This window comes from Carcharhinus amblyrhynchos, chromosome 17 (genome assembly GCF_965287045.1).
Source record: "Carcharhinus amblyrhynchos chromosome 17, sCarAmb.v2.hapA, whole genome shotgun sequence".
NCBI lineage: Eukaryota > Metazoa > Chordata > Chondrichthyes > Carcharhiniformes > Carcharhinidae > Carcharhinus > Carcharhinus amblyrhynchos.
Window position 1 is genome coordinate 48,314,809 of NC_137340.1, and position 13,549 is coordinate 48,328,357.

General features: G+C 44.6%; 1 protein-coding gene across 1 annotated transcript in view; it reads right to left on the reverse strand.

Annotated features, from left to right (window-relative positions):
• hpse2 (heparanase 2) overlaps nt 1-13,549 on the reverse strand; it is a 290,363-nt gene that overhangs the window by 244,339 nt on the left and 32,475 nt on the right. The gene's annotated exons all lie outside the window — the stretch shown is intronic.

The following is a 13,549-nucleotide window of genomic DNA, read 5'->3' on the forward strand; positions in this document are numbered from 1 at the left end:
GAGGTACTGCCTCTCAGCAGAGAAGATGGCTAGGATTTTCCAGTCCCACCGGCAGCGGGCATCATCACAGGTGGGATGGGAAAATCTGGAGAGCAGCCTAAGGTCAATTGACTTGTTAAAATGGCTGAGATGTTACCTCATAATGGGAGAGCTCTCTCTTTTTCTTACCCGTATCATAGGAACATAGGAATTAGGGGCAGAATTAGATAAAACAGCCCTTCGAGCCTGCTCTGCCTTTCAATCAGATCATGACTGATCTCTCCCTGGTCTCAAATCCACCTCCCCACCTGCTCTCCACACCCCTTTAACCCTTTTTTTTAAAATCAGAAATATGTCTATCTTTCTCTTGAAACCAATGATTCAGACTCCACTGCACTCTGGGGCAGCGAGTTCCACAAGTTCATCACCCTCTGCAAAAAGTAGCTCCTTCTCATCTCAGTTTTAAATCTATCACCTCGCAACTTATACCTGTCATCTTTTGTTCCATTTTCCCACAAAAGAGGAAACATTTGGCCTACGCTTATCAATTCAATTTAGAATTTTATATACTTTGATTTAATCCCTTCTCATCTCTCTAAACTCCAGCGAGTATACAACCGAACTGTTCAATCTCTCTTCATACATTAAGAAAGGACGGTGGCGCAGTGGTTAGCATTGCCACCTCACAGTGCCAGGTTCGATTCCCAGTTGAGTCTGTACCTTCTCTCCATGTCTGCGTGGGTTTCCTCCAGGTGCTCCAGTTTCCTCCCAAAGTCCAAGAGAAATGCTGGTTAGGTGCAGTGGCCATGCTAAATTCTCCCTCAGTGTACCTGCATAGGCATCGTTGCGTGGCGATTAGGATTTTCACAGTAACTTCATTGCAATGTTAATGTAAGCCTACTTGTGACAGTATTAAATAAACTAAACCTTTTCATCCTCAGAATCAATCTCAGCAGGGTGCTGCTCCTTCTGCACTAGAGGTCTCCTTACCAATCCTTTAGAAAGACCAGTCAGTATAGTGAGAGCACAGTCTGATCCCAAGTTGACCAATTCAGATAAAATCACTGGTGGTTGCCTTATCCCAGCGGGGCTAAAATACCCATTCCAATCTTGGAATCCTGTCTGAGATCTTTTATTTCTTTTTAACTTTAAGTTCAAAGTTTACTTATTAGTGTCACAAGTAGGCTTACATTAATACTACAATGAAGTTACTGTGAAAATCCTCTCATTGCCACAATCCAGCGCCTGTTCGGGTACACTGAGGGAGAATTTAGCATGGTCACTGCACTTAACCAGCACGTCTTTCGGACTGTGGGAGGAAACCAGAGCACCCAGAAGAAACTCACGCAGACATGGGAAGAACGTGCAAACTCCGCACAGACAGTGACTCAAGCCGGGAATCGAACCCGGGTCCCTGCAGCACTGCTAAACACTGCAGGAGGTTAGTACTTGGATGCCATTCTCTCACAATCCAAGATAAACATGCGTTAATACATAAATGCCCTTAATGCCGCAGTAGCTAAATTGATTCAGTGCAGACTGCAGACTGAAACTGGGCCCTTCTTGATGTGGGAGTCACTTCCGTACTGGGCAGTGCATGTACTAACCGAGACATCATGGGAGCTGTTTCTCTGAAAGATTAACTCATTTAATCAGGCCACGATCAGAGACTGTAATACGGTGGGACCTTTTAAAATCTAATCTCGATTTGCCTGACAAAACATCACTGCAGCTTAATCCCCATAAACGTTTAACTAGTTTGTCAAATAATGATCAAAATCTTGGATGAAGGATTGCTCGATGCCGCAGATAAACAGAGGCAAATTGTTTCCCTTTGCACCACAGACCATTTAATCTCGCAATTCAATCTCATCACAAAATCCACACAAAAACATTGAATAGAGGCAGCCGCTTTTCACTTCCTAGCCGGGGGTCAGTAGATAGCGTTCATACAAAGGATTTACTTGCCCTCTCTTAGCCTTGGGACATTGAAGTCAATTGTAATACTCTAGCTGTCATGTTGTCTCAGATTAGATTTGTGAAGCGCGCAGCCCGTGGATTTTACGATATAACGCACCCAATGCCAAGAGTATGAATCAGACTATCACACATGAGGGTGAGCATCCCCCCTTCGCAGTCTGCAGAATTTATTGCCTGTTAGTCGTTTGCCTCTCCTGACCTTCAGTGCCACTGTTTGTGAGGATGATACATTCTCTGCAAGCTGCAGGTCAGGAACATGTTGAAACGTTCACCACCCACATGGGCAAGTGCAGCTGCAACAACACCTCAAATTGAGCTGTCACGCAGACCAGCACTCCCATGGGCGGCACGGTGGCACACTGGTTAGCACTACTGCCTCACAGCTCCAGGGACCCGGGTTCGATTCCCAACTTGGGTCGGTGTGGAGTTTGCACATTCTCCCCGTGTCCGTGTGGGTTTCCTCCGGGTGCTCCAGTTTCCTCCTACAGTCCAAAGATGTGCAGGTTAGGTGGATTGACTATGCTAAATCGCCCCTCAGTGTCAGGGGAACTAGCTGGGGTAAATGCATGGGATTGTGGTTGGCTGAATTGCCTCCTTCTGCACTGTAGGGATTCTATAATTTCTCATCTTCTTACCTGGTTATTCAATTAATTTGCTGTGTTTCTTAGCATTCTCTGCATGGTGAGATTTTGATTTGATTTGCTTTATTACTGTCACATGTATTAACATACAGTGAAAAGTCTTGTTTCTTGCATGCTATACAGACAAAGCATACCGTTCATAGAGAAGGAAACAAGAGAGAGTGCAGAATGTAGTGTTACAGTCATAGCTAGGGTGTAGAGCAAGATCAATTTAATGCAAGGTAGGTCCCTTCAAAAGTCTGACAGCAGCAGGGAAGAAGCTGTTCTTGAGTTGGTTGGTGCGCAACCTCAGACTTTTGTATCCTTTTCCCGATGGAAGAAGGTGGAAGAGTTACTGAATACTAGATTGCACACTTTTTGCCGTTCCCATGTATTAAGCACGCAAGTATGAGCCAATTTTCATTGTTGGTGTTCATCGGAGCAGTACATCTATCCAGAGATCTGAATGAAGGCCTTGCATGGCCGGGCATCATTCAGCTATCATTGGTGATCTGCCAGGCTGAATGGTCCGTGCTAAGGGGGGAGGAAATGGACCCCAGCGCAAAATCATTGGAAGTGGGAATATTTTGTGAGTAGCCCTTTAAAACCCACTGAGTGTTCATAGAAATCATAGAAACCCTACAGTGCAGGAAGAGGCCATTTGGCCCATCGAGTCTGCACCGACCACAATCCCACTCGGTCCCTACCCCCATTTCCCTACATATTTACCTGCTAATCCCTCCAACCTACACATCGCAGAACACTAAGGGGCAACTTTAGCATGGCCAATTAACCTAACCCGCACATCTTTGGACTGTGAGACAAAACCAGAGCACCTGGGGGAAATCCAAGGAAACACAAGGAGAATGAGCAAACTCCACACATACAATGACCCAAGCTGGGAATCGACCCATGTCCCTGGAGCTGTGAAGCAGCAGTGCTAACCACTGTGCTACCGTGCCACTGAGTCCTCAGTACAACTGGACAGAGCATGTGTTATGACCATCAGACAATTTGAACTTTAATCTGTCACAACATAGAATCATAGAATCCCTACAGTACAGAAGGAAGCCTTTCGGCCCATCAACTCTGTACTGACCATAATCCCACCCAAGCCCTATTCCTATAACCCTCATTTACCCTACTAATCCCCCTGACACTAGGGTCAATTTAGCATGGCCAATCAACCTAACCCACATGTCTTTGGACTGTGGGAGGAAATCAGAGTACCCGGAGGAAACCCACGCAGACACGGGGACAATGCACATGTGACCAAAGGTTGGAATTGAACCTGGGTCCCTGACACTGTGATAACCACTGTGCCACTTTGCCACCCATAGGCAAATAGGTTGTGCACAGCAAGCTCCCAAAAATGGCAATAAGATGTTACATTAGTTGAGAGATAAATGTTGGTCAGGATACCTGGGGAATTTCGCTACTCTTCGCTGTGAGATCAGTGTCAGTCTGCACTGTTGAGCATGGACCTCAATCTGGATAAGTCAGGCCTGGCGTAATTTTGGTAACCAACACTGTGCCACATTCGTGTCACTCACATCACAGAATCTTCAAATATAAATGCCTCACTTGCATCATAGGTGAACTCAAAGGCTGACTGAGATATTAATGGGTTTGCCTGCAGAATACAGGAGGCAGGAGATCAGTGGAGTAGCAGCCTCACTGCGCCAGAGAAATAGCAAAACGGACAATGAGAAGGTTGTACGAACAATCCAACACCATCATTCTTTGGCCATAATTTTTCCTTCAGCGTAACTGTGACTTGAAAGGCCCCTATGCTGTACTCGACAGTTGTACATGAACATATACTCAATGGAAAATTCTCATCTTTTGATGAACATGTATGAGATGAGACTGCAGCAAAAGGGCTTCTCGAAGTTGATCGTTGGAAAGATCAGACCACTTTTAAAGCCCCAAGAACATTATTGCCAACATTCATTCCACCGTCAGGAAACTCTTTCTTGGCGTCACACCAAATTGAGGTTCTTGCCCACCATACTTCCGAGTGAGTCTGGAAGATTCAGACCTGTATGTCTAAAATTAAACCATTTCTCAAGGTTACTGAAACCATCCTGTAATGTCTGAGGAATTCCAGCAATGAGTCAGTCTGGTCCCATCCTTAATCAAAATGGAATCTCACAGATAAACAAATATATGGGTATGACCCGAGGAGCATAGTCAAGGTCAAGCATGGGCCACGGAGGCAAGGGAGTTCCTTTCCTTGCCACATCTACACCTAGAGTACCATGTATCTTTACCTTCAATAATTCATATCAAAGATGGTTAGGTTTGATTTGATTTATTATTGTCACATGCATTTGTATACAGCGCGCTATAAAGACAAAGTGTACCACGGATAGAGAAGGAGAGAGTGCAGAAATATAGTGTTACAGTCATGGCTAGGGTGTGGAGAAACATCAACTTAGTCTGAGGTGAGTCCATTCAAAAGTCTGATGGCAGCAGGGAAGAAACTGTTCTTGAGTCGGTTGGTACATGACCTCAGACTTTTGTATCTTTTTCCCAATGGAAGAAGGTGGAAGACAATACGTCCAGGGTATGTGGGATCCTTTATTATGCTGGCTGCTTTTCCGAGGCAGCGGGAAGTGTAGACAGAGTCAATGGATGGGAGGCTGGTTTGCATGATGAACTGGGTTTCGTTCATGATCCTTTATAGTTTCTTGTGATCTTGGACACAGCAGGAGCCATACCAAGTTGTGATACAACTGGAAAGAATGCTTTCTATGATGTAAAAGTTGGTGAGATTTTTAGCGGACATACCAAACTTCCTTGCTGTTTGGAGAAAGTAAAGGTGTTGGTGGGCTTTCTTAACTATAGTGTTGGCATGGGGTGATCTGACACCTAAAAACTTGGAAGTTCTCAACCATTTCCACTTTGTCCCCATTGATGTAGACAGGGGTATGTTCTCCTTTATGCTTCCTAAAGTCGATGACTATCTCCTTCATTTTATTGACATTGAGGGCTTTTGAAGCACTTCACAATGATGGATGTCAGAGCCACCGGATGATAGTTATTAAGTTACGCTGCTTGGCTTTTCTTTGGTACCAGGATATGTGGAGATAACACTGAATCTCAGCTCTCAGCCCGACAGCTGCACTCTTTCAGCTGACATTGTTAAACCCAGTTCTCAACAGTCACACTATGACATGATAAAACCATCTCTAATTTGACAGTAAGTGACATTAAGCTGGCAATTGCACTCGCTGAGGCAGTGTGGGGAGTTTTACCGCGTCCAATGCTTTTTCCGATCGGCTAAGGCAATGTTTCCAGCCAAACAGGGAATTTTTCCACTCCCAATATTGACAATGATGTCTAAAAATATACCACAATAACAAATATTCAGCAAAGGAGGTTATCAAGGATCTTGTAAGGAGCTGAGGATTTTGCAAATGCACAGTCCCTACCATATGGGAAAACTTTGGCAGGAAGAATAGAAAAGCAGAACATTATTGAAAGGGGGAATAACAAGCTAGATGCTTAAGAGGATGTTACCCCATGTAGGGGAATCTAGAAAGGGGGCACTGTTTAAAAATAAGTGACCTCTCCTTCATCGACTTCAGGAAGTGTAAAGGAGAACATGCCCCCATCTACATCGACAGGGACAAAGTAGAAAGGGTCGAGAGCTTCAAGTTTTTAGGTGTCCAGATCACCAACAACCTGTCCTGGTCCCCCCCATGCTGAAACTATAGTTAAGAAAGCCCACCAACGCCTCCACTTTGTCAGAAGACTAAGGAAATTTGGCATGCCCGTTACGACTGTCACCAACTTTTACAGGTGCACCGTAGAAAGCATTCTTTCTGGTTGTATCACAGCTTGGTATGGGCTCCTACTCTGCCCAAGTCCACAAGGAACTACAAAAGGTCATGAATGTAGCCCAATCCATCACGCAAACCAGCCTCACATTTATTGACTCTGTCAACACTTCCCACTGCCTAGGCAAAACATGATTAAGGACCCTACGCAGCCTGGACATTCTCTCTTTCACCTTCTTCCCTTGGGAAGAAGATACAAAAGTCTGAGGTCATGTACCAACCGACTCAAGGACAGCTTCTTCCCTGCTGATGTCAGATATTTGAATGGACCTATCTTGCATTAAGTTGATCTTTCTCTACATCCTAGCTATGAATGTAGCACTACATTCTGCTCTCTCATTTCCTTCTCTATGAACAGTATGTTTTGTCACTATATGTTAATATATGCGACAATAATAAAGCAAATCAAATAATTTAAGACAGAGAGGAGGAATTTCTTCTCTCAGATGGTCGTTCGTCTCAGGAAATCTTTCCCTACCGAACAGGAGTTTGGGTCGTTGAATACACAGTGAAATTGTAAAGGTCAGACTCAGGTGACACAAAATTCTGGTTTTGTCAAAGTTGTCAGCCATTCCTGCGGCAGACTAGCAAATCCCGTAGAAAGATGCCCAGGATAAGACAAAATTCCACATCGGCTACTCTGGATTAGTTGAATTTGTCTAAATGTGTCACATGGCCATGCCAACCAATTAGAGTGGAGTTCGACCACACAACAGCACAAAATCATGGAGCACTGAGCAAGCCATCTTCTGACATTGCGGTCAATATTGAGAGGACGCGTAAAACCTGGGAGCATTGCTAAACCTGTGAGAAAGTTAAAAGTGTTGCCGATCGGAGGGGAGTTGAGGTTGATAGAACAAGTGCAAAACCCGTGAAGTGGAAAGCAGAAATCATGAAGGAGTGGGAGATTCCACTCTCGATCCTGTCCACCGTTATCAAACGCAATCAGAGAATTCCTACAGTGCAGAGGAGGCCATTCAGCCCATCAAGTCTGCATCGACGGAGCACCTTATCCAGGCCCACCCACACGTTTAACCCACTAATTCACCCAACCAGCACATGTTCGGACTGTTGGAGGAAACCGAAGCACCCGGAGGAAACTTGCGCAGACACGAGGAGAACGTGTAAACTCTACACAGACAGTGACCCAAGGCCAGAATTGAGCTCGGGTCTGTGGTGTTGTGAGGCATTGGCGCTAACCACCATGGTGAACAAAGCGAATATTTTGCAACAGTTCCACAAGGGGGCGTTCTCTCCAGCAAGGAAGAGGATGAGTATGGCTGCCAATGCTGATGTTGAAGAAGCTTCACTAACTGGGTCAAGGCAACCCGAGCAGACAACGTTCCCATCTCCGATCCAAACCTGCAGGAAAGTGCAGTCTTCAACCAAGGAGCCGGAGGGGGCAGATGACTGTAGAGTGGGTTGAATGCCCGCCTGCCTGCTCCCCTAGCTGGCGTCACAAAGACTCCAGTCTCTGACTGGATTTCACAAAGCAGCACGAAAACAAGTCTGACCTGATTGAGGTTTACAAGGTTATGAGTGGCATGGACAGAGTGGAAAGTCAGATGCTATTTCCCAGGGTAGAAATGTCAAGTACTCGGGGGCATAGGTTTAAGGTGCATGGAGAGAAGTTTAGAGGAGATGCGTGAGGCATGTTTTATACACAGAGGGTGGCGAATGTGCTGCCCGGGAAGGTGTGTGGAGCAGGTACGATAGCAGCATTTAAGGGGCATCTAGACAAATGCATGAATAGGATGGGAACGGAAAGACACAGACTCTGTAAGTGCATAGAGTTTTAGTTTAGGCAGGCATCGTGATTGGTGCAGGCTTGGAGGTCCGAAGGGCCTGAACCTGTGCTGTACTTTACTTTGATCTTTATAACCTAAGTTAAAGTTCAATAGGTTTATTTGGTAGCAAAAGCCACTAGCTTTTGGAGCGTTTGCTGCTCCTTTGTCAAATGAATGGGAGTTCTAATTACAAACAGGGCATATAAAAGATACAAACTCAATTTACAGAATAATGATTGGAATGCGATTCTTTACAGCTAATCAAGTCGTAAAGGTACAGACAATGTGAGGAGTGGAGAGAGCGTTAAGCACAGGCTAAAGACTTCTTCACACATTTTTAGATTTGCTGCATTTGAATCTGTTGTTTATAACGCAGACTGCGTTGCAGGCCTATCGGGTTACAGAGAGACGCATTGATCAGGGAACAGGGTATGCCCAGCTATTACAAAGCTCCACTTAACACAAAGTCTCCCGAGGGATGGGCTCATTGAGATTTTACTGTATTCAGGACTCTGTTAGACAGATTCCTGATCAACAAGAAATTCAAACGTTGGTTCAGGCCACAATGCTACTGAATGACAGAGCAGGCTCAAGGGGCAGAATGGTCTACTTCTGTTCCTAATTCTTGTGATATTATAATCTTCATTATCACTTTGTGTTTTTACCCTACATGTTAGAATCATAGAATCCCTACAGTGCAGAAAGAGGCCATTCAGCCCATTGCGTCTGCACCGATAACAATCCCTCCCAGGCCCTATTCTCATTACCTTATGTATTTACCCTGACATTAAGGGGCAATTTAGCATGGCCAATTAACCTAACCCACGCATCTTTGGAGTGTGAGAGGAAACCGGAACACCCAGGAGAAACCCACACAGACATGGGTAGAATGTGTAAACTCCACACGGACAGTGACCCGAGGCTGGAATTGAACCCGGGTCCCTGGCGCTGTGAGACTGCAGTGCTAACCACTGTGCCACCGTGCTGTTGAGTTCAGCATTACAGACCACTCCTATAATGAAACCTCTCTCTTTATGACCCAGAGAATGTGCTTTCCCAATACTGTATTGATCCAATGCACTGTCGCTGTGTTCCTACATACAGGGTGTACCATGTATCCTCTCGATTTTCCTGAATATGGAAGGTGGAAGAATAACCTCTCTGTCAGGCCCTGGCTTAGATTATAAAGATCAAAGTACAATACAGCACAGGAATGGGCCCTTCAGCCCTCCAAGCCGGCACCGATCATGACACCTGCCTAAACTAAAACCATATGCACTTACAGAATCCATTTCCTTTCTTTCCCATTCTATTCATGGATTCCCCTGAAATGCTGTTATCGTACCCACACCCACCACCTCCCCGAGCAGCGCATTCCAGACATTCACCGCCCTCTGTGTAAAAGACTTGCCTCGCACATCTCCTCTAAACTTTTCCCCATGCACCGTAAACCCACGTCCCCTAGTACTTGACTTTTCTATCCTAAGAAAGAGCATCTGACTATCCACTCTGTCCATGCCACTCATAATCTTGTAAATCTCTATCAGGTCACCCCTCAACCTCCATCGTTCCAGTGAGAACAACCAAGTTTAACCAACTTCTCCTCAAATCTAATACCCTCCAGACCAGACAACATCCTGGTAAACTTCTTCTGCACCCTCTCCAAAGTAGCCACATCCTTCTGATAGTGTGGCAACCAGAATTGTATACAATATTCTAAATGAGACCTCATTAAGGTTCTGTACAGCTGCTGCATGACCTGCCTATTTTTATACTCAATGCCCTGACCGATGAAGGCAAGCATGCCGTATGCCTTCTTGACAACATTATCCACCTGTGTTGTCCCTCTGTGATCGGTGGACATGTACACCCAGATCTCTGCCTGTCAAGGGTTCGACCATTTACTGTATAATTCCTGCATGCATTGGTCCTTCCAAAATGCATTATCTCACACTTGTCCAGATTGAACTCCACCTGCCATTTCTCTGCCCAAGTTTCCAACCAGTCTATATCTTGCTGTATCATCTAACAATCCTTTTCACTATCCACAACTCCACCAATTTTTGTGTTGTCTGCAAACTTAATCATCAGACCAGCTACATTTTCCTCCAAATCATTTATATATACTATGAACAACAAAGACCCCAGAACTAATCCCTGTGGAATAGCACGAGTAACAGCCTTCCACTCAGAAACCACCTCTCCACCACTACCCTCTCTTCTATGACCAAGCCAGTTCTATATCCATCTTGCCAGCTCTCCTCTGATTCTGTGTGACTTTATCTTTTGTACTAGTCTACCATGAGGTACCTTGTCAAAGGCTTTACTGAAGTCCATGTACATAACATCCACTGCCTTTCCCTCATCTTATCATCTCCATCACTTCCTCAAAAAACTCGATCAGGTTAGTGAGGCACAACCTCCCCTTCACAAAACCATGCCATCTATCACTAATAAGTCCATTTGTTTCCAAATGTGAGTAAATCCTGCCCCTAAGAATCTTCTCCAATAATTTCCCTACCGCTGACGCGAAGCTCCCCACCTATAATTTCCTGGATTATCCCTGCTGCCCTTCTTAAACAATGGAACAACATTGGCTATCTCCAGTTCTCTGGAACTTCATCTGTAGCCAAAGAGGAAGCAAAGATTTCTGTCAAAGGCCCAGCAACTTCTGCCCTGGCCTCCCTCAGTATTTTGCGGTAGATCCCATCAGGCCCTGGGACTTGTCTACTTTAATTTTTTTTTAGTAACCCAACACCTCCTTTTTGATATCGACATGACCCAGAATATCTACACACTCTATCCTAGGCTCTTCATCCATCAAGTCCTTCTCTTTGAATACTGAGGTAAAGTATTCATTTAGTATCTCACACATTTCCTCTGGATCCATGCATAGATTCCCTCCGCTATCTTTGAGTAGACCAACCTTTTCTCTGGCTACCCTCTTGTTCTTTACCTATGTATAAAATGCCTTAGGATTTTCCTTAATCCTGTTTGCCAAGGACTTTTCATGACCCCAGTTAGCCCTCCTAACTCCCTCCTTAAGTTCCTTCTTACATTCTTTATATTATAAATTGCTAGATAGATCTACAGAGTGACAAACTGATAACTGAAGTGTGTCAAATGCAAAATATACCATGATAACCCCCACAAAATCAATGGGGAAATCACTGAGTGATCTCTCTGTGGTGCTCACTGAGAATGAGTTCCCCTGGTAACAGGCAATGGCCTGTCCAGCTGGAACTCAATACCTGAGCCTTTTAAAAGACAGGCCCAAGGTTGGGCCTGCTGATCTGTAGTCCCAGGCAAGGACTAATGTGTGTACACCACGGAGTAGTATTACTTTGCATTCTGTAATGAACTATGTTCCTTTCCATTCAAGCTTCCTGAGTCATTTCAAGTACATTTAAGTAAGTTCAGGTTTTGCCACTTCTTCCCAGAATACTGAGAAAAGAGCAAAGTGCTTTGCCTGTGTTAACTCTCCCCTTAACCAGAGACATGGTCTTGAACTAAACATACACAGTGACTCACTGCTGACTGCCTCGCAACGGCTCTGCTATTTATCTGTCATCAGCCTCAGGTATTTCATTCAAATCCTTTCAGTGCAAACTGCACCAGAGGAAATCCAAAACACTCCTCTCAAATGCAGCAGAGCTGACATCCAAACATGTGGCAAAAGATATTTGTATTTAAATTTCATGGCCTGATTCCTCTCCTTTCCACACTCTGTCCCACCAAGACAGTGCTGGAAGAATCCAGTTGATGTAACAACATCTGGAATACAGTGAGCCAGGTCATAGATTCAGAGTTATCATTTATATACAATTCCTACAGAGCAGAAGGAGGCCATTCGGCCCATCAAGGCTGCACCGACAACAACCCAGCCCCTATCCTTGAAACCCCACATATTTACCCTGTTAATCCCTCTAACATACACATCCCAGGACACTAAGGGGCAATTTAGCATGGCCAATCAACTTTACCTGCACATCTTTGGACTGTGAGAAGAGGCCCATTTGCACCATTTACTTCAGTAAAATATGAGATACAATCAGCAGATCCTTGCCTTCATTTTTAAAGTTTATTTATTTGTCACAAGTAGGCTTACATTAACACTGCAACGAAGTTACTGTGAAAATCCCTGAGTCGCCACACTCCAGTGCCTGATCGGGTACACCGAGGGAGAATTTAGCATGGCCAATGCACCTAACCAGCACGTCTTTCAAACAGTGGGACGAAACCGGAGCACCCGGAGGAAACCCACAGAGACACGAGGAGAATGTGCAGATTCCGCACAGACAAGTTGGGAGCTAAACCCAGCACTATGACGCAGCAGTGTTAATTACTGTGCCAACACGCCTGCTTAGCAATCCAACGGAGCCGATTACCTGCCCCTTATAGAACCTGCCCAACTTTCATTGCATCTGAGGAGAATGGGCTGTATATCAGGGCGATTATATAACACACCAGTGAACCTCTCTGCCAGATTACTATCTGTACGGTGAGAGTGAAAAACTATCCAAACCTGTATTAAAATTCCAATGCTTTTCTTTTTCAAACAGGAACCTTAATTTTAACCGTGTGCTCCACAACACAAAGAAAGCAATAAAATAATACACTATGGGCAAAAATGCTTCATTTTTGTCACAGTTCCAATGCTTTAGAATCTGCCCATAATTAAGACAAGGCAGGATTCCTATACTCCTCTCCATTAAAATCCCAACCTGTGTGTGCGCAATATAAAATCAAGCAGTTTTTGGAAGAATTGAGGTGGATTGGCATTCGCTTGCCTCTCTGCAAGAAGCAATATCACCACGAGAGATGTATTTTTTTTATTATTGCATTATTTATTCTGGGGATGTGGGCCTCATTGGCAATCTGACATTGATTGTGCATCTGGAGTTGTCCTGAGAAAGAGATGAACTACAGCGGTTTATGTACAGTTTGCTATAACTATAACCCGCTTACTAGGACACTTCAGAGGGCAGTGAAGAGTCAATCACATTAGTGCGGAACTGAAGCCACATAAAGACCGTTCCCTTCCCTCAAGGGCATTAGTGAGCCAGTTGTCTTTTTGTGACAATCCATCTACTTGATTGTCACATTTAGAAGCTTCGTAGATTTTAAGCTTCCAGATTTTATTTTTATCCATATCTCCGCTGTGGGAATTGAACTTTCATTTGTTGGATTGCTAGTCCAGCCTTCTGTGCTACTCACCACAGCCTTGGCCCAAGGCCTTTATTCTTCCCCTAACTACAGCCAGAAGTTAAGATTGTTTTTTTTTTGAAGATTGCCTCTTCACCTACATCAATGCCCAACGTGGGAACAGAAGTTTCTC